The 27,266-nt window shown below is 37.1% G+C and overlaps 1 protein-coding gene and 1 long non-coding RNA gene across 23 annotated transcripts in view; one reads left to right on the forward strand and one right to left on the reverse strand.

Annotated features, from left to right (window-relative positions):
• The window catches only part of znf536 (zinc finger protein 536), a 496,275-nt gene that overhangs the window by 411,817 nt on the left and 57,192 nt on the right, over positions 1 to 27,266 (forward strand). The window lies entirely within an intron of this gene.
• Positions 19,701 to 25,654, reverse strand: LOC141375117 (uncharacterized). Its single transcript, XR_012382630.1, has 2 exons — positions 24,550 to 25,654; positions 19,701 to 22,522 (listed from the first exon to the last, which is right to left on the reverse strand). It is a non-coding gene; the product is annotated as an uncharacterized lncRNA (long non-coding RNA).

Consider the following 27,266-nt stretch of genomic DNA (forward strand, 5'->3'; position numbering starts at 1 on the left):
AGCTCAGCGCCGGAGGGAAACGCTCGCTCAATGAAAGACTGCTCGCTCGCTTTCACTCTCCTTGGAAGTCTCTGAGGTGACAGACGGTGTTGGTGCATCTCCACTCTTTCCATTGTGCCGGGTGTGTGATGAAGGCTCGTCGGGTGAAGGCGAGGTGCTATTTCGCATGTTCAATATTACCATTTTAACTTCAACCTAGGTGAATTAGCACCTTGTCACTCAGCGACGCAAATTCTGCTTTCAAAGAGCAATTAATTGTAAAAGCTGTTGTCAAGCGCACTGGATGGTACCTGTTGCTCTCCCGCAGCAGCTGTGCAATCTCTAAAAATATTTTTCTCTACACTAATTTACTCCGATATCAACTTTGGCGGCGCTGAAAGCTTTTGAAAGGCCTCGTAATTTCGCTCCCTCTTTCACTCCTGTCTCGTACCTTGCTGACGTACAGTACAGTAGTCTTCGTCTCTTCCATGTGGGAGAGGGAAAAAAAAAAAAAACGAGCGAGTGGTCGCTGAATAAAGGATCGGGTTCCAGTATGACAACAAAGGCAGAGAAATATTCAATGCTAATGACAGCGAAACAATTATGCTATTCATAATATTAGACGGAAAGCAAGATCTTGTTAGAGGAAACCTTGGGAGAGGAGAATATGAAGTGTTCTCACTGGCGCAGTAATCACGGCATGCCTCTGTTATTTTTATTCCCCCGTAGCCCACTATGGTTTGCATTTAATGACAGAAACCCTTAAGCTAATACTTAATAGATTTGCTCCTCAACCCCCTCCCCCATACGTTTGATGTTCTTTCTTTGTTTTTGTTTTGTTTTGTTTCCCAGACTTTGTTCAATTTGAGGTATTCCTCGCAGTTGTGCTGCTCGCGTTCCCCAGGTGCCCTTAGATGTGACGATGTGCTCTCTGAGGGATTGTAGCGGCAGAACAACACTACCTGCCTGCGCAGGGGCGCACCTCGCACACACAGTATAATGATCATGCTTACACACAGTGTATAACATACACTCCAAACGTAATGAGAGAATATGCCCCGACTCAGGCTGCCAGGCGCAGGAGTTAAAAAAAGAAAAAAAGCACAAGTATGTCAACTTTTATTTGCTCCTTTATTCCACATCAATAACAAACAATGCGCTAAAGTTAATAAAACAAATACAGAAAACACAGTCAGGCTGAGGCTGAGGCAACAGGGGTGTGTTTTGAGAGGTCGTGTAGCAATTACAGACGAATCTGTCAGATTCTACGTTCAAGCTGCCGCGCCAAAAGAAGAGCCGGTCCAATAAGCCACATTTGATTTCCACTTCAAAATAAACAGCAAAGTTCCTGCAAATAGAAAGAGTGCAGGAGCGGCATGAAAGAAAAACGCATTGCATGGGAAATAAGCCCACATTATACCATTAGCTGTTAAAAAATGCACTTAATTCCTCTGTAGAGATGGAAATAAATCGCACGAGCTCGAGCATTGTTCCATGCAAATCCCATCGAATGGATTTAAGATGGCGTATTGTTTATTAGGGAAATATGGGGGGAGGTAGGAGAGCTGCTGTTCTAATTGCAGTAATTTAATCAGGATTAGAAAGGTTACCTGGATGAGGCAGCAGCGCAAGGACACAGAAGCATGTGGAAAGTAAAAATGCACATTTCATGTTGTCGATGTTGTCTTTCACGTTAACGAATTTGCACTGGAGTTTGCGCTGGCACTGTTGTGTGGATAAATAAACAGAATGTTCTATTGTTTCTGTTCCTCCCCCCTCTTTCTGTGTGTATGTGTTACTCTCTCTCTCTCTCCCCAGCCTTGCTAAATAGGAAGCAAAGAGAATCCATTTTAATCAGATTAATAAGTTGGTTGATCACATATAACCTAATTTTCATTCAGTGCTGCCCTTGTCCGCTGAGTCATATACGCAATGACCTTTGTGTCGCCACTGCGACCATAAAGCACAGTAAGTGCCATTGTGCTGTCAAAAAAAAAAAAAAAAAAACTGAACTGAAGATGTTTTACATCACCACAAAAATTTCATGTGTCATTTTTTTCCTTCAAACGCAATCCCCTTTTCACAAAAGGCCACCTTCCAATTGAGGGCCATTAGGTCGGGACTCGAGTTTCCTGGAGCTCGGGAGATGGGAACAACTTTCCTCCTGCATTCACAGTAATATGAATCGTCCTTTTAAAACAGATATGGTTACATATTAGTTTTGAAAGGTACAGTAACTGCCTCAGCTTTAGCTGTCTGCAACAGTAGGCCTTTTGTATCCGCAAGAACTCAATAAGTGGCCTGTGATCCCATTTTAGCTCTCTCTCGCACACTACAACACACCGCCTGCGCTGAGAATATTACGATTCAAGCGCATTTGAGGCTGAATGACGGCTGATGACAGTTTCGAGGCAAAGTCTGAAATCAAGCTCACCTTTTGCCTGCTTCTGTTTGTTCTTGAGTGGTGTTTCTGTTACTTTCAGAAGTTATTTTCTATTCCTTCATCAAGATAAATCTCAGCCTTGATTTACTGGTATGATTAGCAGTTTCAAAGGAAATCTGCTGAGATTTAATTATACACAGAAAGAAAAAAATGGAGAGAGAGAGAGAGAGTGAGAGAGAGTCATGGACACACACACATGCATAGGCTTTCAGTCACACAGCTCCATGCACACAAACAGGAAATATGAATGAAATATTTATGAAGTGGGCTAACGACTGCATGCACCCATATGTTTCAGCCTAACAGCAGTTTACAGGCAGTTCTAATGTGATGAGTTTCCACTGAAGCAAAGAACACTGATTTACAAATTATATAGAACACAAAGAGGAAAGACAATGATAATAATTATTCATATTAATACATTTTATTAAACATTTTGCTCCAGCAGTTTTGAAAACAATTCTTGCATTTATCCCTGATAACCGCCATTATTCTTCCTTTTGATTAGTGAACCAAATTTCCTGCATTTATGTAACAAGTTCTTTGTTTCTTTGCTCTTCCTTTTGAAAAACTTGTTTTGTTGTTTAATTATCAGTTCTGGAGTCGCACAACACTAGAGGATGAATTCTCTGCATGATTCATTGGGCAGCAATTCTTGTAAAATCAGGCCTTGCGTGCCTGTTTCAAGAAAATGTAAGAACTTTATGGGTTATAGGTTTTATGAAAGCCAGCATGCAAAAAAGGAGGAGGAGGGGGATTAATCTGAGGATTAACACCATACTTTAAGATAAATCTTTTTTTAATATGAAACCTCATCCCCACTTATTCTGGCCAATCATTCCTTTTTTTAAGACACTTTAGATTAGGCTACATATTGTGTCTTTTTTTTTTTTTACAATCTCTGCTCCACAAAATGCATTCTTCATGCTGTAAAACTCAGAACAATGGATGAGCACATAACTGTGCACATTAATGCTTCTGTAAGTGGAATGACAGTGAGAACAAGAGAGAGAGAGAGAGAGAAACAAAACAGATAAGCAGAGCTTGGCTGCCCCCTCCCATCCATGTCATCCCACTATCTATGTATTCTTCCCCATGGAAAAAAAATAAAACAATAAAAAGCTAACCAAATCTCCCCTCCGCATCGTTAAATCCTCACTGATCAGAATGCGCCAGACCCTAACCGACAAACATCATAGTCTGTCTCTAGTCCCTAATTGCCTGCACAAGGATTGGTCACACTTTTTTAAGTAGCGTTTCATAATGGATTTCCTTGTTGGTTGCGCTTTTAACTGGCGCTGCAAATGGAAGGCAAAATGTCTCTTTATTATCAAAAACAGCAGTTCTTTCTTTCCTCGCTCGCCTTTTTTTCAGTAAAGATGATATCAACCACCTCCCTGTTTGTATTTTTTTTTTTTGCAAGGTCAACCCAGGCTGACAGTTGACAAACGATCTCAAGATGGCCACATCATCTGTCCTGTAATTTTTTTGGGGGGAGAATACGATAAGATGAATGCCATGTATCATGTTTTTTTTTTTTTTCTCCCTGCCTCTCTCTTTCCCTCGCTCAATGTTACGCTCAAATCTCTTATCGGCTTACCAAAAGGACTGGTAAGCAGGTGAAACAGCGATTTCGTTCATGCTTGAAAGTTGTCCGTGCTCTCGCACGGGCCCGAGACCAGTTCAAATCTCTCCGATCTGGACTTATCCTGTTTCTGCATCTTGGCACGGTGTAGGGATTCAGTATTATAGACAAGCTGGTCATCAGATGGGAGTTGGGTTTATTTCTGTGTCTCTTTCCTCTCCCCCCGCTCCGTTCCCCCTCCCCTCTCTCTGGCGTCTCATCCAAGTTATGTCTCATTTTTTTCTACTGGACAGCTCCGACAGAATGCCCGAGAACTCCATGTCCTTGAGAACAGAACAACTTTCAGTCTAATACTTTGATTGATTATTTTTTTCTCCCCCCATTGTTGTTGTTGTTGTTCTCCTGCTTTTCTCTGACCGTCGTCTTGGTTTTCCTCTTCCCGAGATCATTATTCGTATTTATGCCGAAATCGTTAGGGAGAGGGGGGGGGAGAGGCTTCAACTTCAACGATGACGGCCACTTTGACAAAACACAGAGTATGTTTTTAATTACCTGGATTTTTTAATGTTGTTGTCATCTCCCAGAAAATACTGCTCTTGTTCTGATGTTCCTATTATGTTCTCATTTGAATGCCTGCTCTCCGCAGGAAGTCCAACCCCCCTCCCCACCCCGCATCACTTCCAGCAGCCCTCCAGTGTTCACCATTTCTAGTTTTTCATTATGCCTAATTGCATTAAGAGACATATCATAGTGGAGTGAGAGAGAGGTAGAGACGAGGTGTCATCGCTTTCTAAAACACAATTAGGTAACACCTCATCAGGGGCTCTGCCTGCCTGCGGTTGACAGGTGCGTGAACGTTAGCGGCGCCGGTGTTGGTGGTGCACGGGCCACTGTGTTTGCTTGACAACTGCTCGTCAAGCGGATGACAGGCGTTTTTGTAAGTGCCTGATCGGCGGCACAATCGATTCTCGATGAGGTAGACCCAGTGTTTGCATGCGTTTTAGAAGAGAGGGGGAGTCCTTAACTCTAATGAAGCTGTTTCATGTGTGTCTTCCCTGCCTGTTTACTTCAACTTCTGACAGAATGAAATGGCTGCTGGTTAATTTCAGAAACAACATTCAGCAACTTTTATCAGAATCAGGAGGCGCTGGGAAACAGTGGTGCAGAAGTTGTTGTTTTTTCACCTTGTTCTTTTCATTTAGTTTTATCGAGAGGAAAGAAGTGCACAGATTGTCAATGTGATGTGTTTTTATTTCATCTAAAACATGATGACCAGAATGATGATGATGATGATGATGATTAATGAGAGTGATGGCAATGATTACACACATACAGGAAGAGTTTAGTGTGTCAGCCATCTGCCTGATTAAAAACTCATCTTTATCATAGTATCCTCTCACACGGCCTGAAACAGATGAAGCAGATAGAAAGAAGAGGAGGAGGATGGAAAAATAGACGTGCAACATGATCATGTTTGAATTGACACTTTAAGAAGAATTATGCGCCGGGTTCATTATAAAGGTATCCAGCCTGATGCTGCATATTTGCTCTGCGTTTTGCTCTGAATGCACTATTGGATATTGCACCTTAGAGCTGACACACAGAGACAAAGCCTAGAGAAGAAAAGTAATGATCACATATAAATATCAATATGAAAGTAAGAGTCGGTGCTAAAGAAGACGTATAGCTATTGATGTTTGAATAACGGTAGTGTCAGGCGATGAAGAAGAGAGAGGTGGAAAATAAGGAGAGAAAACATAATGCGTTCGTTTTTCAGAAGGACAAAAAAAAGAGACAGAAACGGTTAATCGAAAACACTCCAGAGGCATAAGAATCAAGCTGAGGCCGAGATAAAAACATAACCGCTCTCTATGCCTTGTGAACAAAACCATAAATAAATATATAATCAGTTAGCATTATGCAGGTTTGCTCTGAGAGGCATTATCTGTCTGGCGTTGCCTTCTCAAGTAAAAGAACATTTGACAGTGCAAGTCCCTGATGAAAAAAAAGAGAGAGAAAGTTATGACTTCAAAAGTGTTTACTCACCATGTTTTTTAATTTGTCTGGGCATATGCAGTTTATTTGCATTTCAAATACGCATATTTGAAGCAGGTGGTTTAAATGCCAAGATGCGAATTGATGACAATCACCTCTACCATAAGCGTCAAGGGAGCTGTACTCGCGGCTGACATTAAAACTAAACGAACAGCAGCTAAACAAACACATGGAAATAGAACTCTGTTACCAGCCGCTCCCCCCACCTCGCATCCTCTCCACCCGCACTTATATTTTAATATTCATGTACATTTAAATATCAGCAGCGTATATAGCAGAATGCTTGAGCAGAATCAGTCTGAAGAGAGAGAGAGAGAGGGAGAACGTAAATACCTCGCATTTGGGTGCACATAAATCTATTCATCCATGAACGCCGTCAAATGCCCCCCACCCCTCTCCACCACCCCCCTCCTCCCTGGCCTTCGGTTCCATCGCTTCCATATTCATTTTTGTAATTTACAGCAAATCCAATAGCTGTCAATCACAAATTAAAAACTCCAAATTTACAACGGGGAGGAAACAGCTGCTTCTACATTTACAGCAAGACCACTCTAAAATATTAAAGACATGTCACCCAGCTCTGTGCAGCCCTACATCTGCGGCCATCTGTTTTCTATTAAAACATTACACCAAAAAAATGCTGCTATTTCCATGCTTTTAGATCAGCACAGGAAAGCGAGACTGACAGTGTAAAAACCTCCTGACGGGCTTCGCTTTTATCAACAGCCCTTTCAAAAGTGTCAGAATAAAAGGCTTTGAGTGGCACCCGATGTATTTGCACGAGTCGCAGACGGAGCGGAGGTCACATTTTAAGGGCCCGGTTGATGGCGGACAATGCTGGGATATCTTAAACAAGCTGCTTTTCTTGTCCTTTTCTCTGCCCTTTCTCCTGCGAAGCAAAGAGCGGGTGTTAAACAGAAATACGTTAAAGCGAAGGATTTGATGACATCTGAGTTATAAGCGTTACAGTCAGTGTTGGGTGAGTTACTTTAAAAAAAGTAATAGATTACAAATTACTGATTACTACTGGAAAATTGTAATCTGATTACATTACTAATTACTTTACTTTGAAGTTACTTTTAAAACACATAAAATATACCTATAAAAATACAAAATAATCTGCCGCTCTTTCAGTAATTTAATATTCACTCAAAAACATTACAGTGGGTTGATCACAGAACCTTGACATATTCAAAAGACTTAAATACTTAAAATTATCTCATCATTCATTTGTTCCAAACCTGTTTATCTTTTTTTTTTAATGGAAAAAACTCCATACGTGTAACCACTGACATCCATAGTATGAAAAAGTACTGCAGTGTTTGGGTGTTCGTTGTTTGTCTGAGGTAATTAGTCTACCTAAATGTGCATAATCTGATATAGAAAGCTGATCGGTCAGTTCTTGTCACGTGACTCATGGTCAGGTGACACAGTGATTCATTTCACAGGGAGTGCGCATTAAAAAATGTGAGCACGCTCAAAATGTGCTAACAATAAATGCTCACGCAATATGCACTCCTAATACTGTATATGCACACGTAAAAGACAATGCGTCAGTATTCGACAGTATTAGGGGTGCATATTGCGCGCGCATTTATTTATGTGAACCGCCCCATAAGCAGCTACGCTTCTCTTCACATTCAGAAGATACCTTCACTCCCGATCCTGCACAATCTTTTTTTTTTTTTTTAAGTTAGCCTGTTTAACAGGGTTCATACGGTCATGGAAAACCTGGAAAAGTCATAAAAAATTTGACATGGCATTTTCCAGGCTTGAAAAAGTTTTGGAAAAACAGAAAAGCCCACAAGATTTTGGAAAAGTAATGTAAATTACATTTACATTTTAGTCATTTAGAAGAGATTTTTGTCCAAAGCGATTTACGCTGTGGTCACAGTAGGGCTTGTGCTTGCAAAATTCTGCCATATGACACTGCGAAAAGAAACAGGGTTAAACAGTATGATTAATAAAAGTGAGCGATTGCTCCCTATTTTAAAGTTCTTATTTTAAATGATCTTCTATTGGTCTCACACCTGATGTGATTTCGCTCAATTCACAAAGCTTGAACTTTCGAATGCAGTGACATGCAAATCTTGTTGCACATGCTTGCATTTCTGGTCTGCCGCATTCGCATGCCTATGAATGGAAGTCTATGGAGCGAAAAGTGCATCGTGATCATGGCTTTATAATAGAAGTGTTTTACCTACTATTACTATTTTAACAAAATATTAAGATTATCTAAAATTAGTGTGACAAATGTCTGTATATTGAAATGGAGGTTAGTTGTTTTTCTTTTCTTGACCAAAAACATGCTCTCACATTATTAGTGCTGTGTAAACATCTATGTTACATAGATATAAATCAAAACCATTGTGTGTTTTATGATATGCTGGAATAAATGCAAATGTTTCTTATGATTTACCACATATATGTGGAGATTACATGAAACATTAGGTCATGAAAATTAACTTGAAAGTCCTGGAAAATTCATGGAATTTTTGTAGTAAAAATGTGTAGGTTTACGCTGAGCTGGGCTGCCATGTTTTTGGACGCCAGTGTCCACCACAAGTTGCTGGTCGAATTTAAAGCAGTGGAAAGTTCTTTAGACTCGACATAGACTGCATTTCACAGCAATAGCTTAGTTTTTACGCTGAGTGAAATCAAAGTAATGTCTGTATTTCCACTTGAAGAAGCAACCACTCTCAACAGCAGCTATTTCAGCTGGTGTTCTCCAGCTATTTAAAAGCACATGCTTATTAACTGATGGTGCAGTGGAAAACATTATTTAATAGAAGCATTGTTTTCTTCCAAAAACTGTAATTGTATTGTAAGTACACAATTACGCTGACTGTAGTAACTGTAATCAAAATACACAAATTTCAAATGTAATTCATTACATTACTGCGTTCCCCAAAATGTAATTAGAATACAGTTACACGTTACAGTGGAACGTGTTACACTCAACTCTGTTTACAGCATTGAAGCTTTCAAAAAGCCATGCTGAAACGTTCTGTTTTGGCGGTGGGGAGAAGAATTACGGTCAGTGTCAAAGGTAAACAATTACAACATTCTGAGTCACTTTTTGGAGTCGGGGCAGAAGAAGATCACTGCTCCCTCTCTAATAGGTAATTTCCTTTGTCTTCAGAGCAGTATTTCACATGTTGCCTTCCACGGGGTGGTCCCCTCAAACACGAAAAAGAAAAGGAAGGAAGAAACGTGTGTTTGGCGCACGCATCAGAATTTCAGATGAGACGTTTTGTTCGCCATCTAGAACTGCCAACACAGAACAGTTTGTTGGTGGTATGTGGAAAGAAAGCCTGTTTGGCAGACAAAAAAGGGAAACTTTTCCATAAACTTCGGGCTGCATGTAGAAATGGTATTGTCTGCAGGAAATAAGATGAAAGGACACTTAATTCGGGGCGAAATTCACAATGATATCTGCCGTTGAGCTTGTTAGAATATCCGTGTTCTCCACACGACAGAGATTCCGTGATTAACCAGCTCGCTGTTATTCTCTCACCCACAATTTAAAGGAAGAAAAAAACGATCTCCCGCTGCTCCAAGCGACATCTCTCCCCTCTCCACCGTCTCTTCCTTCCTCTCCTCCTCTTGTCGTCTATGGCAGGAGTCACAGGTGTGTGACAATAATTACACATACACTCAGAAAAATAATGTCATTTCTCTCCATTTAATAAGTTAGCTGTAAAATGCAGAGGGGGAGCGCGCAGGGAGAGCAGGCTTAAATCTTATCTGATACCCGGGCCCCTAACTCAATCATATGGCTCTTAAGAACAGGACACGGGCAGCTGGGGCTCACTAATATGCATGCAATATGTGTGTAAAACGATACGCTTTAATTTTGAGCCCACTTTAAGAAGCAACAAAATCTGTTTATACGTGAGACATTTAAAAAGAGGGAAGAAGAAAAAAAATAAAGCTATTTAACTCCCTCGTTCCCGCCAAGCTGTGACATCTGTTTAGTCTTTTCTTCATCCCTCTGCTCCTAACGCTCAATCCCAGGAAGACAGAGTTTTTAGAAACCCACTTTTCCTGCCTGCTGTTTATGCTAAAGCTCAGTGCTTTGAATCTGCGGAAACACAAGTTAAGAAAATGATGATTGCACACGTTTATCTCCTTTCCTCTTCATAGATGAACTTTGCTGCTTTTGGATTTCAGTTTTGACTCGCAGGCCATCAGTAGGACTTCTTAGAATTACTGTAATTGTGAATTAATGCTCATTTGCAATGAGAGCGATACTTATAAATAGCAGCTTTTTTTAATCGTTTAAATTCAGTGAGAATAGGAGCATCCACACCAGAACTATATCATTAACAATACAGAGGAACAATCCTGTAAATCACTGTAAGTGCACTTTTCTTTTCTCTCTCTCTCTAGCTGACAAACGGTTGTAACATTTACAGCCAATCAAACTTTAAGTAGTTTCAACTTTAAAAAGAGAAGAACAAAAAGTCATAGTCATGTCTAGACATTGTCATAGTATCTTTTCCCATATTGCAGGGAAAATGTTTAGATGGTCATTGGATCATTTTTAGTTCTTTTTTCTGCATTCTCATGCAGAGAAATGCTAGCAAATGAAAAATTCTCATCCTCATGCTAGCAAATGCAAAGTTGGAAAGAGCTGTAGGTTAAGCTTATACATCAAAAAAGGATAAAAACAAGAAGCAAGAAGGTTGCTAGTTCGATCCCTGGCTGGGCTAGTTGGCATTTCTGTGTGGAGTTTGCACGTTCTCCCCGTGTTTATGTGGGTTTTCTCCAGTCCAAAGATATGTACTGTAGGTGAATTGGGTAAACCAAATTGTCTTTAGTGTATGTGTGTATGTCCTGAGCCCCCAGGTTGGGGGTTTAGCATTTGGCTAACAACCCACCTCTTAAATAGATAGATAAAAAAATATTAGATGTTACGAAACACCAATATGGTGCAGCTAAATAACAACTTCTATATAAATGGCCTTGGAAGTAAGTAATAATACTAATAACCTGAACAATGATCATGATGGTGAATGAATGAATGAATGAATGAACGAAGGAAGGAAGTAAGGAAGGAAGGAGGAAGGAAGGAAGGAAGGAAGGAGGGAAGGAACGAACGATTGAACGAATGAATGAATGTTCATAGAAACTATAATAAATTTAAAAAAGTAAAATAAGACGCTAAATAAATTTAATGTCTAATTTTCTTGCACTAATTATTATTATTATTATTATTATTATTATTATTATAATAATTATTATTATTATTATTATTATTATTATCAGTGGTAGTAGTAGTAGTAGTAGTAATAGTAGTATTGACACAATCCTTCCCTGGGGTTTCAATATTGTTACATGCTTTATAGAAGATTACAACATCTCCAGTTCTAAAACCAAGTGATTACTTTATTTATAGTCTGCTGATCACACTTTACACAGCATATTGTGTCTAATTTTGCTGGCCAAAACATTGAACACACAAAGTTTAAAAAGCTCTAATTAGACTCCAATTTATTGATCTTTTGTTTTAAACAATCTTCTGTATCCAGTTCAGATTAAGTTATGGGCAAAAACATGACTGATTGATTGATAGTTGATTGACACTTTAATTACCTAAATTTAAAAAAAAAAAAAAAGAATGCAGAAAATGAATCAAATAAAACAGTGGCTTTCTATAGATCAGTGGTCAGTTCTTAGGGGGCTGCAGCTTTGCATAGTTTAGCTCAAACCACATCCAGCTCACACCTGCTTAAGAGCCTCTAGTAGTCTTGAACATCTTGGCTGTTTCTCAATTCCAAGAACTCAGAGAACGGACTGGCGTTCTTGTGAAGACCGTTCTTGCCAGGTCACTACGGAAGAACAGAGAACGCGTCCTGTGAGAAATGAGATGCTGCATTCTTCCTAATGGTCACATGACTTTAACGCATCTTTAACATGAAATTATTTAAATGTATAGAACATGCACAAAAAACATACAAATATACTTTGCAATATACAAATAAAACAGATTTTAATATGAATTTCAGTAAATTAACACCCTTAATGTGTTTATGCCTTTATTAAGGTTTTTCATGTTAATGTTTACGCTCACCATCTCATTTAGGGAAACTCCTGAGATAAATAGATAAATTATCCCTGAACTTTATATATATATATATATATATATATATATATATATATATATATATATATATATATATATATATATATATATATATATATATATATATATATATATATATATACAAAATGCTGCGCTTCCAACCTCCTTTATTCATCCGCAATGACTTCTGGAACTACTCGACCGACTTCGGTGCTCGAGTCTACTTCGTTACATTCTCGATACCAAAAACATATCAGGGAACTTTCATGCATCCTCCATTCTTGCAGTCTTGAGTTTTGGAACTGAACTTTGCCAGTTGATGATGATGTTACATGAAAACAGGAGGACACAAGAATGCTGAAGAACGCACATTGAGAAACAGCCCTTGATTATTTGGATCAGCTTTGTTTGATTAGGGTTGGAGCAAAACTGTGCAGAGCTGCGGCTCTCCAGGAGTTAAGTTTGAGACCATTGATATAGAGTAGATCCATACATCTAAATCATCTGTCATTTTCTACTGTAAAGATGATCAAAAATGCTGGTGTAGTCTTGCAACTTAAAAAAAAAGTGAAGAGTTTCTCTTTTAAAGCAGTTGACCTATGTGCTGCATGCTTCTAATAAGCAGAACATTAATGTTCATTGGCGTGGACACTCATACAGTTATTCTTATAGTTCATTCGTAGTACAAACAGGACTTTTGCCTCATTTCTCCAGATGATGTGACCAATGTGATATTTTCCCCCGCATTACACAGATTTAACTCGCTTGGTTTTTTAGCAAATAAACAGTGCTTCCCTGCCTTTATTCAAAGCAGCTCTGTCTATCATACAGTATAAAAAAGTGGGCCTGGTAATTGGCTGGATGAGGCTGCTGGTGTGTGTCTATGTGTCGCCACTGGGCTCTCCCAGAAAGCAGGAAGTGTGAGGGGAGAAGCGGGGCCTTTTGGGGGAGGAATAGAGGGAGGAGGAGGAGGAGGAGAGGAAGGGGGTTAAACTTCAAAAAGCCTCTGACACATGCTGCCGCTGGCCCTGACCACTCCACAGATGCTTTTGTTCATTGCTTCTCTCTCAGTTCCCCCTCACTCTCATTCATTCCCTGTGTCTTTGGTGATACGCGCCGAGTACAGATATCAAAGTCGCACTGTCTGTTAAGACTTCAAAACTGGGGGCCCCGTCCGTCAACCCCAATCATATCTCTGCCCTGCTCGCAGACTGGAGTGGAATATTTGATCTGTCCTCTTCAGGAGGATCAACAATCAGACGTGAGGGGGTGGCTGTTAGGACTCGGACGTTTGGGGAGGGGGCCCACTTCACTGCTCTTCAGTCGCACTACAAAGAGTTGAGCCATGGACGCTAAAGGGATAAAGAGAGCTTTGCTTTTCAGGATCTTGTGCTGGTGCGTTTTTACCAGCATTTGACATCTGCTGTGAGACCAAAAGAGATATTGTACTGAGGCATTTACTGACATTTTTTTTTTTTTTTTGGTGGTTTGTTTGTACTTTAAGACGTCCAAGGTGCAGCTTATTATGGCATCTGACAGCATTATCTCAGCCCTGTCCATCTGTCCATTCTGTTATGACTATTAATATCCCCAGACATGTGTCACATAGTATACTTAGTTCTTAAATCCCTCGTCTGTGAGATCAGACTGTATAATTACCTATCCCATTAGAGTGGGGAGACTCTGGCCCCCGCATACTCACACTGACCCCAGGCGGGAACAACTGTTTTAAAAGATATAGTTCACTCAGACATCACTTTTGTGTTATCAGTTATGTTGGCAACAACCTGTGTGAGTTTTTTTATGATATGGAATATACACACAGACATGCAAATACACACACATACGTATACAGTACCGCTTAAAAGGTCTCTCCTTTACTTAAGAGTGTATGCAAAAAAAAAAAAAAAAAAAAAATGAACTCATTACAGTACATTAGGTCTGGAATATTACATCTTCATTGTTGTCTTTTACTGCTCTTTATTTGGATATAGTTATCATTGATGTTGATTTAGTGATTAGATATTTTTAATTTTTTTGTGTGCGTGTGTGTGTGTGTGTGTGTGTGTGTGTGTTTGTGTGTGTGTGTGTGTGTGTTTGACGAAAAGACGTGATAACCTAGCTATACAGGCAAGTTAGTATGTCAGTTTAGTGGAAGTTACAGAATGCAAAACCTCTCGTAATGATTTTAATCTTAATGATTGGATACTCAATTAATTAGATAAGAGGAATTGTGTGCGTTTGGATATGATAATATTCATACGTTTTAAAAATCCAATACTCTCGTGCTGATATAAATGTAATGTAGTTAATTGACACTCATATCTTTGTTAAATTATGATTTTATGATGTACTTGCTGGGCATTTTTTGCCCCATTATTTTGTATTTGTTGTGTGCTTTTTATTCATTTTAGTGACATAATTTTGTCACAAGCTTCCATTAATTTTTTATCCTGACTTCACTAAAAAATTACTTTTGCTGCTTGTTCAAACTACTTTTTTTTAAATGAGTTGAAACAACATAGTTCTACATTTTTTGTTGGACAACTTATTTGTTAAAGTTTGATCCACTTAAATTTAAAAAACAAAAATTTAAAACATTTGTGAATTGAAAAAAAAGTGTCATTACAAAATAAAAATATGTTCTATGTTTAAAAAAATTATATATATATATATATATATATATATATATATATATATATATATATATATATATATATATATATATATATATATATATATAGTAAATAATGACACAATTTCAGTTTTGGCTGACCTGTCTTCACTGTAAAAAATTCAATAGAAAAAAAATTTTGTTCCACACAATCGATATATGTTGGACAACATGAAATAATAAAGTTAACATTAAGTTTTACAGAATAAAGTGGATTGAACATAAACAATTAAGTTGTTGCAAAACATCTCAAGAATTGTGTTGTTTTATCTCATTTTAAATAAGAAGTTTGTACAAACAGCAAACATCGATTTTGAGTGTTACTGATTCCACAAAAAAGTATATCTGATGTTTGTTTCAGTGAGTGAATCCATTTAAAACATAACTCATTTAGAAACAGAAACTCGACAGCTCTCGACAGATTATATGATGAAATCTTTCGCCATATGCACTGTGATCCTTCAAAGTGATGCCAGTTTATGATTGGCTGTCTGTACATCAGCAGAGATGTTCTTCTTCCTGCACGTGTGGCAGGGTTCAGTTCCTGTCCTTCCATTCAGAGGGCACTGAGAGAGTGTTCTGAGAAGCAGCCCATCCACACTAACTCTTTTTCCATTCCTAATCAGCCCATTTAAAGCAGAGGTGAGAGGACCGTCTGACTCACACATACGCACCTGCTCTAATCAGCCCTGTATCCCTTAAGAGTGCCTGCCTTTACCCACCTGTCTTTGTGTGTGTGTGTGTGTGTGTGTGTGTGTGTGTGTGTGTGTGTGTGTGTGTGTGTGTGTGTGTGTGTGTGTGTGTGTGTGTGTGTGTGTGTGTGTGTGTGTGTGTGTGTGTGTGTGTGTGTTTAGTGTGTGTTTAGTGTGTGTGTGTGTGTGTGTGCCATGTGTTTTTAGATTGACAATCCTGTATTAGCCTATGTGTGGAATGGCCACTTGATATCAGTAATTGGTGTTGTTCCCTGTGGGTTTGATAATGCACACACCCTCTGTCTCAATACCAGCTTCACATTCTACAGACGAATGACATGTGAACACAAATGTCAATACATTTTGTTGCCCTTTAACATAAAAAAGCACCATATATATGTATATTTTTTTATATATTTATTTATTTATTTATTTAATATTTTTATTCAACATAATTATTTGATTGAAGTCATTTGTGTTTTTAAATTGTTTAAAATTTCCAAAATTTTGGTTTCATGTAAAAGTAGTTTAGAATCAGAATCAAAAAGAGTTTTATTGCCAGGTATGTTCACACATACGGGGAATTTATTTTTGTTACAGAGATTCTACAGTGCAACAGAATTATAGACAAAGGTCAACAAAGCAGATAATAAATATATATATTTTTTATAATTATATAACCCATTTTATGTTACCCAAAATTTTAGCAAAAAAAAAAAAAGAGTCTTTAATTTATTTAAACGAAATGCAACTAAAACAGCTAAAGTATAATATTTTGCCTACATTTTCACTTTTGTTGAATATAAAATCTTGTATTTTTGAACTGAAATAAAACGGAATATAAAACATTTAATTTTTGAATAGAAATGATCAACGTTTCCACTGTTTCTGTTTAAAATGTTATCTATCTATCTATCTATCTATCTATCTATCTATCTATCTATCTATCTATCTATCTATCTATCTATCTATCTATCTATCTATCTATCTATCTATCTATCTATCTATCTATCTATCTATCTATCTATCTATCTATCTATCTATCTATCTATGTCTATCTGTCTATATATTTTAAAGTGATTACTTCCTAAATACCCTAACAAGTAACTTCTCAACCCATTCTAATTAGTAAACAGAACTATTAATATGTTGTACTTTTGAATGGAGAAAATAAAACAGAATATAAAATATAGTGTTTTTGAATGGAAATATAAAGCGGAATATAAAATAATTCAATTAGTAAACAGCTCTATTATTATAACGCAGTGCCGTCCGATCATATCATATGTCCAACCTGTGCTTAAAATGCTCCCCGATGTGCATCTATTTATGTATTTCACTATATAGCCTTTGATCATGCACAGTAGACACCTAATTAATAGAGGGATTGAGACACATCACAGAAGGAGAGAGAGAGAGATGGACACACAGAGGAGAAGAAACAAGTGCAGGTCATATCGTAAGCTTTTCTCTCAGCCACTTACTTTTGGGCTGCAATAGGATGGTGCAAAAAAAAGGAAAGAAACGGGGACCAGTTATCTTCCGATTTTTCCCCAAGCCCTGTGACGCGGCTAAGTGAGCCTCAACTGACCAGAAATGATTTGCCTCTGTCTGTTAAACACGTAATGGAGTCATTTAACTAGTCAAATTAGAAGCTGCAGAGATGCCGCATGCTTCATTACTGGGTTCCAATGGGCACCATTTTACATTTACGTCAGGAATGATTTCAGGGCAAATTAATGTTTTTATTGTCTTACACAAATACGCCCCCCAAGTCATAAAAGAGCAGCTCCCCCTACAGGTCACTTGGTATAATTCTGACTGAAAGCAAAGGAAGGATGTGCTGAGGACACTGTAGACAACTGCCATTTATTTTATTGTAATATATCACAATGATGCACATTTCAGTTTTCAAGCATTTTAACATATACACACACAGAGAGAAAGAGAGAGGTTGGATAGCTTGAGAGATCAACTCACTTTCAGTTTAATTATCTTGTCATATCCAGATAATGTGTGTAATCAATGCATGTTTAATATTCAACTACTTTGAATATTTAGCAGAATTTTAATTAAGGTTTTGTGTATTGTATAGTACTCTTGGTAAGGATGCTATCAACATTTTTAAAAGAATAGTTTACTCTTATTACATCTATCTATCTATCTATCTATCTATCTATCTATCTATCTATCTATCTATCTATCTATCTATCTATCTATCTATCTATCTATCTATCTATCTATCTATCTATCTATCTATCTATCTATCTATCTATCTATCTATCTACCTATCTATCTGTCTGTCTCTGTCTGCCTGTCTGCCTGCCTGCCTGTCTTTCTGTCTATCTATCTGTAATCACTTAATTAGACATTTTAATTCATACTGAACAACTACTTTAATAACATGTACTGTTTTTGTTTGTAACATAGACTGGGCAAGTTAAAAAAGATTGATCTCAGAACTGGCATTCATCGAGTGAAGCAACGAACAATGATGTTGTTCATAAAGTTAATAGCATACCATGAGTGCTATCCTCAAAACACAAAGTCTTAATTAAAACTTCTAAATCTTTAAAGTATGTGAGTAACACTTACTTAAAAGTACTAATACTAAAACTAACACTTGAGATTAAACGTATTTTCAACATTTGCCCTCTTTTTGTAATTCAAGGCAAAGCATGCTGGAACTACTGTACACATCCAGTTACTGTACACTGTAAAAAAAAAAAAGAAAAAAAAATCTGTCATTTTATGGTTTATATCCAGCAGCTGGGATTAAATTACAGAAATTTACTGTAAAATAGGGGATATTAAAATAGAAATTTTCTTAAATTTAAATTTCTGGTAAATTTCTCAAATTCAATCTCTGTTATTTTACAGTAAATGTATGTAATTTAATGGCCGTTATTTTACGGGGTTTTTTTTCGGCACCCTAACTGCTGGAAATAAAGCGTAAAATTACGGATTTTTTTACAGTGTAGTTATAGTAAATACATAAACAAATTCATTAGTTTATTCATTAATTTATTCACTTTACTTCGACTTATTTCAGAGGGTGCCACAGCAGATTGAACCACCTAAATATATATATATATATATATATATATATATATATATATATATATATATATATATATATATATATATATATATATATRTGTATATATATATATATATATATATATATATATATATATATATATATATATATATATATGTAACATTCAATTAAATTTATCTTTATTTCTATAGCACTTTTACAATGTAGATTGTGTCAAAGCAGCTAAAACATTGAAGTTATTAATTAAAATTAAAACTGTCAGTCCAGTTCCACCACTATTTATTATTATTATTATTATTATTATTATTATTATTATTATTATTATTATTATTATTATTGTAGGGTCCAGCCAGTTGGTCCAATGACGGTATCCAATGGTGGATGAAGGTTCACTGCATGTTCGGTCTTTCCAGTGCACAATGTTGATTTATATTAAACTTAACTCATATCTGACTCCAATTTTAGTATGAGATGGTTTAGAATATTAATATGTTTATCCTCGTTTTATCTGACTCCAATTATAAAACATTGAGAAGGTTATTTTGTTTCCGTTCACATTAATTTAGATTATGATTGAATATTCTCTTCGGTTCATCATTTTATGTTATTCTCGTTCATTGGGATCTCTATAACATCCTGAATCTTGTACCGGCCGAGTATACAATTTCTTAAGCACAAGCATGTCAGTCTTGGTCACTAAACAGGGGCGATTGACCGCTATCCTAAAAAGGCAGAACCCTACTTACTCAGATTAGGATATTTTTTATGCGGTCCCCATAGGTCTGCTACCTCCTAAATCAGACAGAGCTATTTAGTCATATAACGATCATTACTATAGAATTAAGCAGACCAGTCGTACTTAAACTAGTAGTAACTTTGAATAATCACTATACTATCTAAATAGTATTAAAAGTTTATCGGGTGAAGGACTATCCCCTTAGATATCCTTTTACAGCCTAAGTATACATGAATAAATGCCAATTTGTTAGTCGGAGCTCTAGAGACATCGTGTAACGTGCCGCAATGCTCCGTCTACCGTGTTCTAGTCCGCTACTAACCTGAACAGGGGCTTGTGGTGCTATGAAATTACCACAATCTACTAAAGATAATAACACGAACTCTGTTTGAATCATTCAAAACATAACAATTTATTAGTCAGGTAAATGTATTATGCCAATTCAATCAGTCAATTCATAAACGATCAATACAAAACATCAAATTATCAAAGATAAATCCAAGATGAAAAAGATGCATTCCTGACTTTGTAATATACATAACATGGGGCAGACCCCATGTTATGGGCTGATCTGGTTAGGCAGAATCGCCTTGAGCTTTTCTTAGCCCTTACCTTAAATAATCCAAGAATTCCCTCAAGGAAGGGGGTGTGAATGTATAACAAAAGGCATTCACACTTAGTGTCACACCCCTCACAGTGGTTCAAAAGATGCCTGAAGTTATATATTTATTGTTCTGATTATGTATATTTCTGAGAGAATGAGACCATTGTACCAATCGCACTGAGACATTTCAAATGATATCAAACATGATAGTTAAAGTCAGTTTGGTTAATTCTAGAACATTCAAACATTGAAATGACCATATGCGTGAGTTGGGGGGATGAAGCAGACTCAGATGCAAATGCAGCAGGAACTGGTTTTTCCCGCATTCCCCTTGCTGAGTTGTGAAGTTACCAGTCTCTGTTTTCAGCTCATGTTTTGAATTGTCAAAGATATCAGAATATTTGCAATATTTCAATTCTTACAGATAACCCCCATTTGATCCCGTGGGTCAGATATAAATGTGCCCATGGGGTCACTATGTATCCTTGTTGAGGTCGTTCAGGGGCAATTTAAGACAGTCTCTGCAGCATTTTCAGTTGTAAGTCGTGTTCAGCAGGTAGCTAAACAGGTCCAGGCTCGTTTTCACCTCTTTTGATGAGCCTGACCCGAATGCACAGTTCATTCAGTCCATACAGGCCTTCATAGCTTCCACTGTGTCCTTCCCCTGACAAAAGTGTCCACGTCGTGTGGGCTTCTCATAGTCTGCTTCTTCTGATGAATCTGGTCACCTCCAGATATGCAGACATCGGCATGTGGGGGTCTGCAGTGTGTATACACTGCCTTCTCTCGGACACCTAAACAGCAACATGATGGCTCAGCGATTGAACAGTTATGAACTTGTGTCATTCTGCATTGGAGAAAGTCATGAGGTTAAGCATAAAATATATGATCGAAGCATAAAAGTCAGCAAGTGCGAGTCGTACAACTGGTCTCAGGTCTCTTTCAATCTGTTTAAATGGTCCAATCAAAAACAGATAAGTCTTTGTCACCACTGAGATAGGGTATAATGATAGGGAGAATATTAAATATTCTTGGTTTGAATTACTCAAGGTAAAGCTATCAAAAGGTCAGTGCAACTTATTAAAACAGTATAACAGGCAGTATGCATCATAAAACATATCATCATGACAATACATTCAAATAAATGACATTCATTTTCAAAATGAAAAAACGTGAAGATATTTGTCATACATGATAGTAATCACATTATTTAACCATAATTATGAAGGTATATCTATAATAATGTGTGTGTTTGTGTGTGTGTGTGTGTGTGTGTGTGTGTGTGTGTGTGTGTGTGTGTGTGTGTTTGTGTGTGTGTGTGTGTGGGGGGGCTTGAACACAATTGATGGTATTTGTCAAATTTAAATGTCCTAGTGATTATTAGAAGTGTCCTCACTTCGGTTTAATTTTAATCACTTTAGCACTTATACCTGTTATTGGTGATAGATTGGAAAACCAGGGGCCCTCTGGTTTGTCAACCATCCCCACAACAGTCAGTGTATCTATGGCAAGTTCGCCTCTATTGAAGTTTTATACCATCAATTTGTTGTCAAAGCCATGCAAATGTGTAATTTCTTTTCAGCTGACAGAGGGTGTCAGAGGGTGTTTGTTGTCTCGTCTGTCATCAGATTAATTATTCTGTTCTATGTGTGTGAGGCTAATGTGTTTTGTTCGTATAAACATGGACAAAAGATCTTAACTAAAGAGATTTGACTCCTGGGTCTTTGAAGACTAAGGTGTTATCTATGTGCCTGGGTTTACCTGTGGCTATGTGTCAGTGTAATGCTCCGAACAATGGTAATCAACTTTTATAATTGTGTTGCAAAATTTTAGTCCTGTTTAACAGGGAGCCAGCATAAGAATGTGAACATGAGGTGTGTTCCGGCTCAAATTGATTCCATATAATATCTTTTCCGGAGCATTTTAAGGTGCAATGTTCAAGGCTGGATCCTGTAAAAATGCATTTTCATGGTTAATTTAATTATCACACTCTATACTCCTGTTTGTAGTTCAAACTGCAGCTATACAGGGGATAGCAGAGTTTTCTACTTTTGGAGATCAAAGCATGAATTTCAACATAGTTAATTCCATTTTCATACAGGACATGTGGTTTAACATGTGTATAGTATAAAAACAAATTTAAAAATGCCACCAGGATTCGTGACAATAGAGTCTGTTGCTATTGGTCTTTGCAGGAACAATGCAGTAAAGTTTTTTTATCGCCTCTAGGTAACCAGGGTTTTAGTCCCATTGCTATTAAGCAATTTGGGAAGATTTTAACTATGAGATCTTTTTGTGTCTCTGTTTCATTTAACATGTAAATTTACATCTTTGTTGAAGAAAGATGTTTTGCGAAATCACATAGTCTCCTAGAATGCTGAATCCATTGATAAGATCAGCTGTGGATAATTGTTATTCTGATGACTGATCAAAGACTTTTTTCAGAGGACTCACTGCAGGTGAGGTGTTAGCACCACAGGGGTTCTTGCTTTGAGATGCAAGGTGGGAGACTTTTGGCCTCAGGCTATGGCTTAACCTTTTGTTGCCCTCATTTGTATTTGTTTGATGTGGACCGGATCTGGAGTGTTCTTTGTTATTGGTCCGCCTAAGATGAGAACAAAAGCAGAGAGAACCATTTTTAGAATTTTCATCAGTTTCAAATTCAATCATGTGGAATTAATGTTAATGCATCATTTTGCAATATTAATTCTGGAAGCCACATGATGTTGCTGGTCAGATCTGAACTGCTGTTGTTGATTTCAGCATATTGTGAGTGTGTAACACCTGTTTATACAGTCTGCTGTATTCTGAGCATTATCTCCCAGTTCCGCTGGGGACATTTTTCTGAATCAATCAATGATTTTGCTCTCATTAACAGTCAGATCTGTTGGCAGAAATCATTTCACCCTTTTGGTGTTCTCTGCTTAACGGTTGTCATTTTATGGTGTGACTCACAGATTCTTAGATCTTTTGACCCATAAAAACTTTGGTAACTCTGAATGTTATCATATCCATCCCCCTTTCATTATGTTTTTTCTGGTGAGCTTAACTCTCTGATCAAATTTTAATTGTAGGTGGTGTTTTTTTTTTTTTTTTTTTTCAGCGAGGATTATATTGGTTTACAATCAGTTATGCTATAGTAGTTCTGTCAGTGTTTTCATTAAGCATAAAGAAAGCGAACCTCCTCAAAGTGAAAGATGTTTCATCTTTAGTCTTTAGTGCCATGATTGGCGATTATAATATAATGTACATTATTGTTTATTCCTTATGTAATTATATTATATTAAAATAGTAAGTATTAAAATTTAATTATATCTGGTCTCTGGAGAGTGTTTTTAGAATGGCAGTGCATTTTAGCTTAATGCTTTTATCTTGTGATCAGGGTTGTGTTTGCTTGTAAGTTGCATGGAGAACAAAAGGGTCAGCAAAGGCTTGTGGCCAAATGGAATAATGTTATTGTTTTATGCAAATACAGCAAACACATTCTGAGCATCTTATTATCACTGAGGTGAGATTTCTCTGCTCTCTGTCAGGACATTTGAATATGAAAAGGTTTGAACCATCAGGAGGTCTAAGGGCTGATTTAAAGTTAAAATCTTAGAATTTCTTTTATATTTAGTCTGTTTTGAGATTAAATTAAAGTATAGTGGATATTTTACACTGTAAACCCTAATGCTGTAACTAATTAATTGAATTGAGCTCTATTAACTTAAATCCTTAAAATTTGTTTATCTTAATTAACCTTAATGAGTATTCAGAACTTTTTCTTATTTTTGAGTTTGAAAAAATGTAATCTTTAAAAAATGCTATCAGCTGGGTGATTTAAGTATTTAAAGTTGAAAGAAATTAAAATAATTAAGTTAATTGCAATTAAAATGTATAAGTTGAGTAACTTGGGTATTTTAAGTTAGTTGAATGTTTCTGTTCACTTAGAATAGATAATTTCATAACTTAAAAAATTTGACATAACTGATTGCCTCAAATTTTTTTGAGTTTTGTCAACTTATTCGGGATTACAGTGTAGTTGATCAGCATCATATTTGAATTTATCACCATTAAATTTAAATGGCAAATTTCTGATTTGTAAAGGCAGAGTTTTCATTAGAGCTTATTTGTCTTTTTGCAATCAAATCATTCTGTTCTGCTCACCTTTATTTTTCACATGCAAATGCCTTAAACAGACTGTTGTTATTAATCCAATTTAAAAGTTTACAATTGTTTTTAAATCTTAAACCATTTTTTCCTGTTTTCCTTTTTTCCATTTTTCTCTTTTTTTTATAAAACAGTAGATTTAAAACAATGGATAGTTTTTGATTTAAACTTTTAGGATCTAATTTATGACTCTCCACTGAGTTCCAGAATATAATTTGGATGATGTTATTCCAATTTTAAGCTTCAACTCTTGCTGCCTAGCAGACAAAGAGATTTCAAAGCAAGGGATGGCATTTATCTATACTGCTGCTATCATGTCCCTGATAATCAAGGTGGTTTTGTCTAATTCTCAACCCCACCGGATAACGCATTCCGGACTAACATTTTTGAGCATTTCCGACTCATTCTATCAATGTGTTTATAAAGGGTGCGTCCAGCTTTCCCTCAACATTTCTAATAGGCAAAGAAGAATTGACTTACCACAGCAGCTGAAGATAGAATAGAAGATCCAAACCTCTTGGTTGATATAAATCCATTTTGTGCTGGAAAGACGTAACTCGCCTGAGTTGGGAGATCACGGAGATGGGTCACCATTTTGTAGGGTCCAGCCAGTTGGTCCAATGACGGTATCCAATGGTGGATGAAGGTTCACTGCATGTTCGGTCTTTCCAGTGCACAATGTTGATTTATATTAAACTTAACTCATATCTGACTCCAATTTTAGTATGAGATGGTTTAGAATATTAATATGTTTATCCTCGTTTTATCTGACTCCAATTATAAAACATTGAGAAGGTTATTTTGTTTCCGTTCACATTAATTTAGATTATGATTGAATATTCTCTTCGGTTCATCATTTTATGTTATTCTCGTTCATTGGGATCTCTATAACATCCTGAATCTTGTACCGGCCGAGTATACAATTTCTTAAGCACAAGCATGTCAGTCTTGGTCACTAAACAGGGGCGATTGACCGCTATCCTAAAAAGGCAGAACCCTACTTACTCAGATTAGGATATTTTTTATGCGGTCCCCATAGGTCTGCTACCTCCTAAATCAGACAGAGCTATTTAGTCATATAACGATCATTACTATAGAATTAAGCAGACCAGTCGTACTTAAACTAGTAGTAACTTTGAATAATCACTATACTATCTAAATAGTATTAAAAGTTTATCGGGTGAAGGACTATCCCCTTAGATATCCTTTTACAGCCTAAGTATACATGAATAAATGCCAATTTGTTAGTCGGAGCTCTAGAGACATCGTGTAACGTGCCGCAATGCTCCGTCTACCGTGTTCTAGTCCGCTACTAACCTGAACAGGGGCTTGTGGTGCTATGAAATTACCACAATCTACTAAAGATAATAACACGAACTCTGTTTGAATCATTCAAAACATAACAATTTATTAGTCAGGTAAATGTATTATGCCAATTCAATCAGTCAATTCATAAACGATCAATACAAAACATCAAATTATCAAAGATAAATCCAAGATGAAAAAGATGCATTCCTGACTTTGTAATATACATAACATGGGGCAGACCCCATGTTATGGGCTGATCTGGTTAGGCAGAATCGCCTTGAGCTTTTCTTAGCCCTTACCTTAAATAATCCAAGAATTCCCTCAAGGAAGGGGGTGTGAATGTATAACAAAAGGCATTCACACTTAGTGTCACACCCCTCACAGTGGTTCAAAAGATGCCTGAAGTTATATATTTATTGTTCTGATTATGTATATTTCTGAGAGAATGAGACCATTGTACCAATCGCACTGAGACATTTCAAATGATATCAAACATGATAGTTAAAGTCAGTTTGGTTAATTCTAGAACATTCAAACATTGAAATGACCATATGCGTGAGTTGGGGGGATGAAGCAGACTCAGATGCAAATGCAGCAGGAACTGGTTTTTCCCGCATTCCCCTTGCTGAGTTGTGAAGTTACCAGTCTCTGTTTTCAGCTCATGTTTTGAATTGTCAAAGATATCAGAATATTTGCAATATTTCAATTCTTACATTATTATTATTATTATTATTATTATATGCATTTAAGTTTTTATAGCATAATGCAAATAAAAGGTCAGAAATCTTCGAGAATGGTGTTGGTTCTGCTAATTTTACACAATTTGAACAAGCAGATTTTTTATTTGTATTTTTTAGAGTGCACCATTAATTGATCACCATAGAGAGTAACGTAATGGAAACACCCGGTTTGATGTGGGGGACAGAGCTCTGGACCTTGTTAGAAGATTTGGACATTTGTGATTACAGACGAGACCCAGGCCTACTCGGCCCTTCCCCACACTGTTGTTTGATGCGTGTGGAGTCCTGTTCAATATTTGTCTTCCTGTGTATGAAGGCAGGGTGGTGGGTGTTACCACAGAGTCATTTGTCCAGCACTGACACACTGTTTAAAATGGCTTTTTCGAGACTTTTTCCCCCTTCTTTTGATTATTTTTGACGTGTTATTTTGGTACGCTTTTGCTATGGACTTCACAAACATAGCCAAACTGTTTATCTTCATCAAGAACAAAGCCGTTTTGTATATCAGAACTAGTTTCATTTTTCATGGCGTGTGCAGGTTGAGTAATAGTTTTCCTTCATCCGTGTCGCAAAGAGCCGTAATGGAATTGTAATAAAACGGCTCTTTCTTTTTTTTATTCTTCTTCTCTCTGACTTGATTGCCATCTCTCTCTCTCTTTGCTTTTTCATCCGTCCATCTTTGGCTATCAGTGCAATTAGATATTGACACACATAACGCAGTGTGATTGACACACATACTGTAGCAATGGCTCTTTGTGGAAGGAAAAAAAATGGAGGTTGGGAATGAGAGAAAAATGCCCCTCCTTGCAGCCCCTGTTGTGTTTGACACTCAGTCGATACGGTTTCACCCAAACGCCGCGTTTGATCCGTTCTCTAGGCTGGCAGACTTTGAGGCAAAGAGCTGCTGTTTGCTCTGTGATACACAGCTATACGCAAGTGTCATTTCTGCCATGTTTATGTGTGCATGTGTGTGTGTGCGAAGACACACAAACAGCCACTTACTGTAGCTCCCAGTGCTGCCTGACTGCGATAACCCCGCCGTCAACCTTTCTTTCCATCACTTCACTTTATAAGCTCTAACATCCACTCCTCACACACGCGCGTTTGCTCTTAAGATCTCTACTACAAAGCTAACATGAGAGGATGATG

The sequence above is a fragment of the Danio rerio genome, chromosome 7, assembly GCF_049306965.1.
Source record: "Danio rerio strain Tuebingen ecotype United States chromosome 7, GRCz12tu, whole genome shotgun sequence".
NCBI classification, from domain to species: domain Eukaryota; kingdom Metazoa; phylum Chordata; class Actinopteri; order Cypriniformes; family Danionidae; genus Danio; species Danio rerio.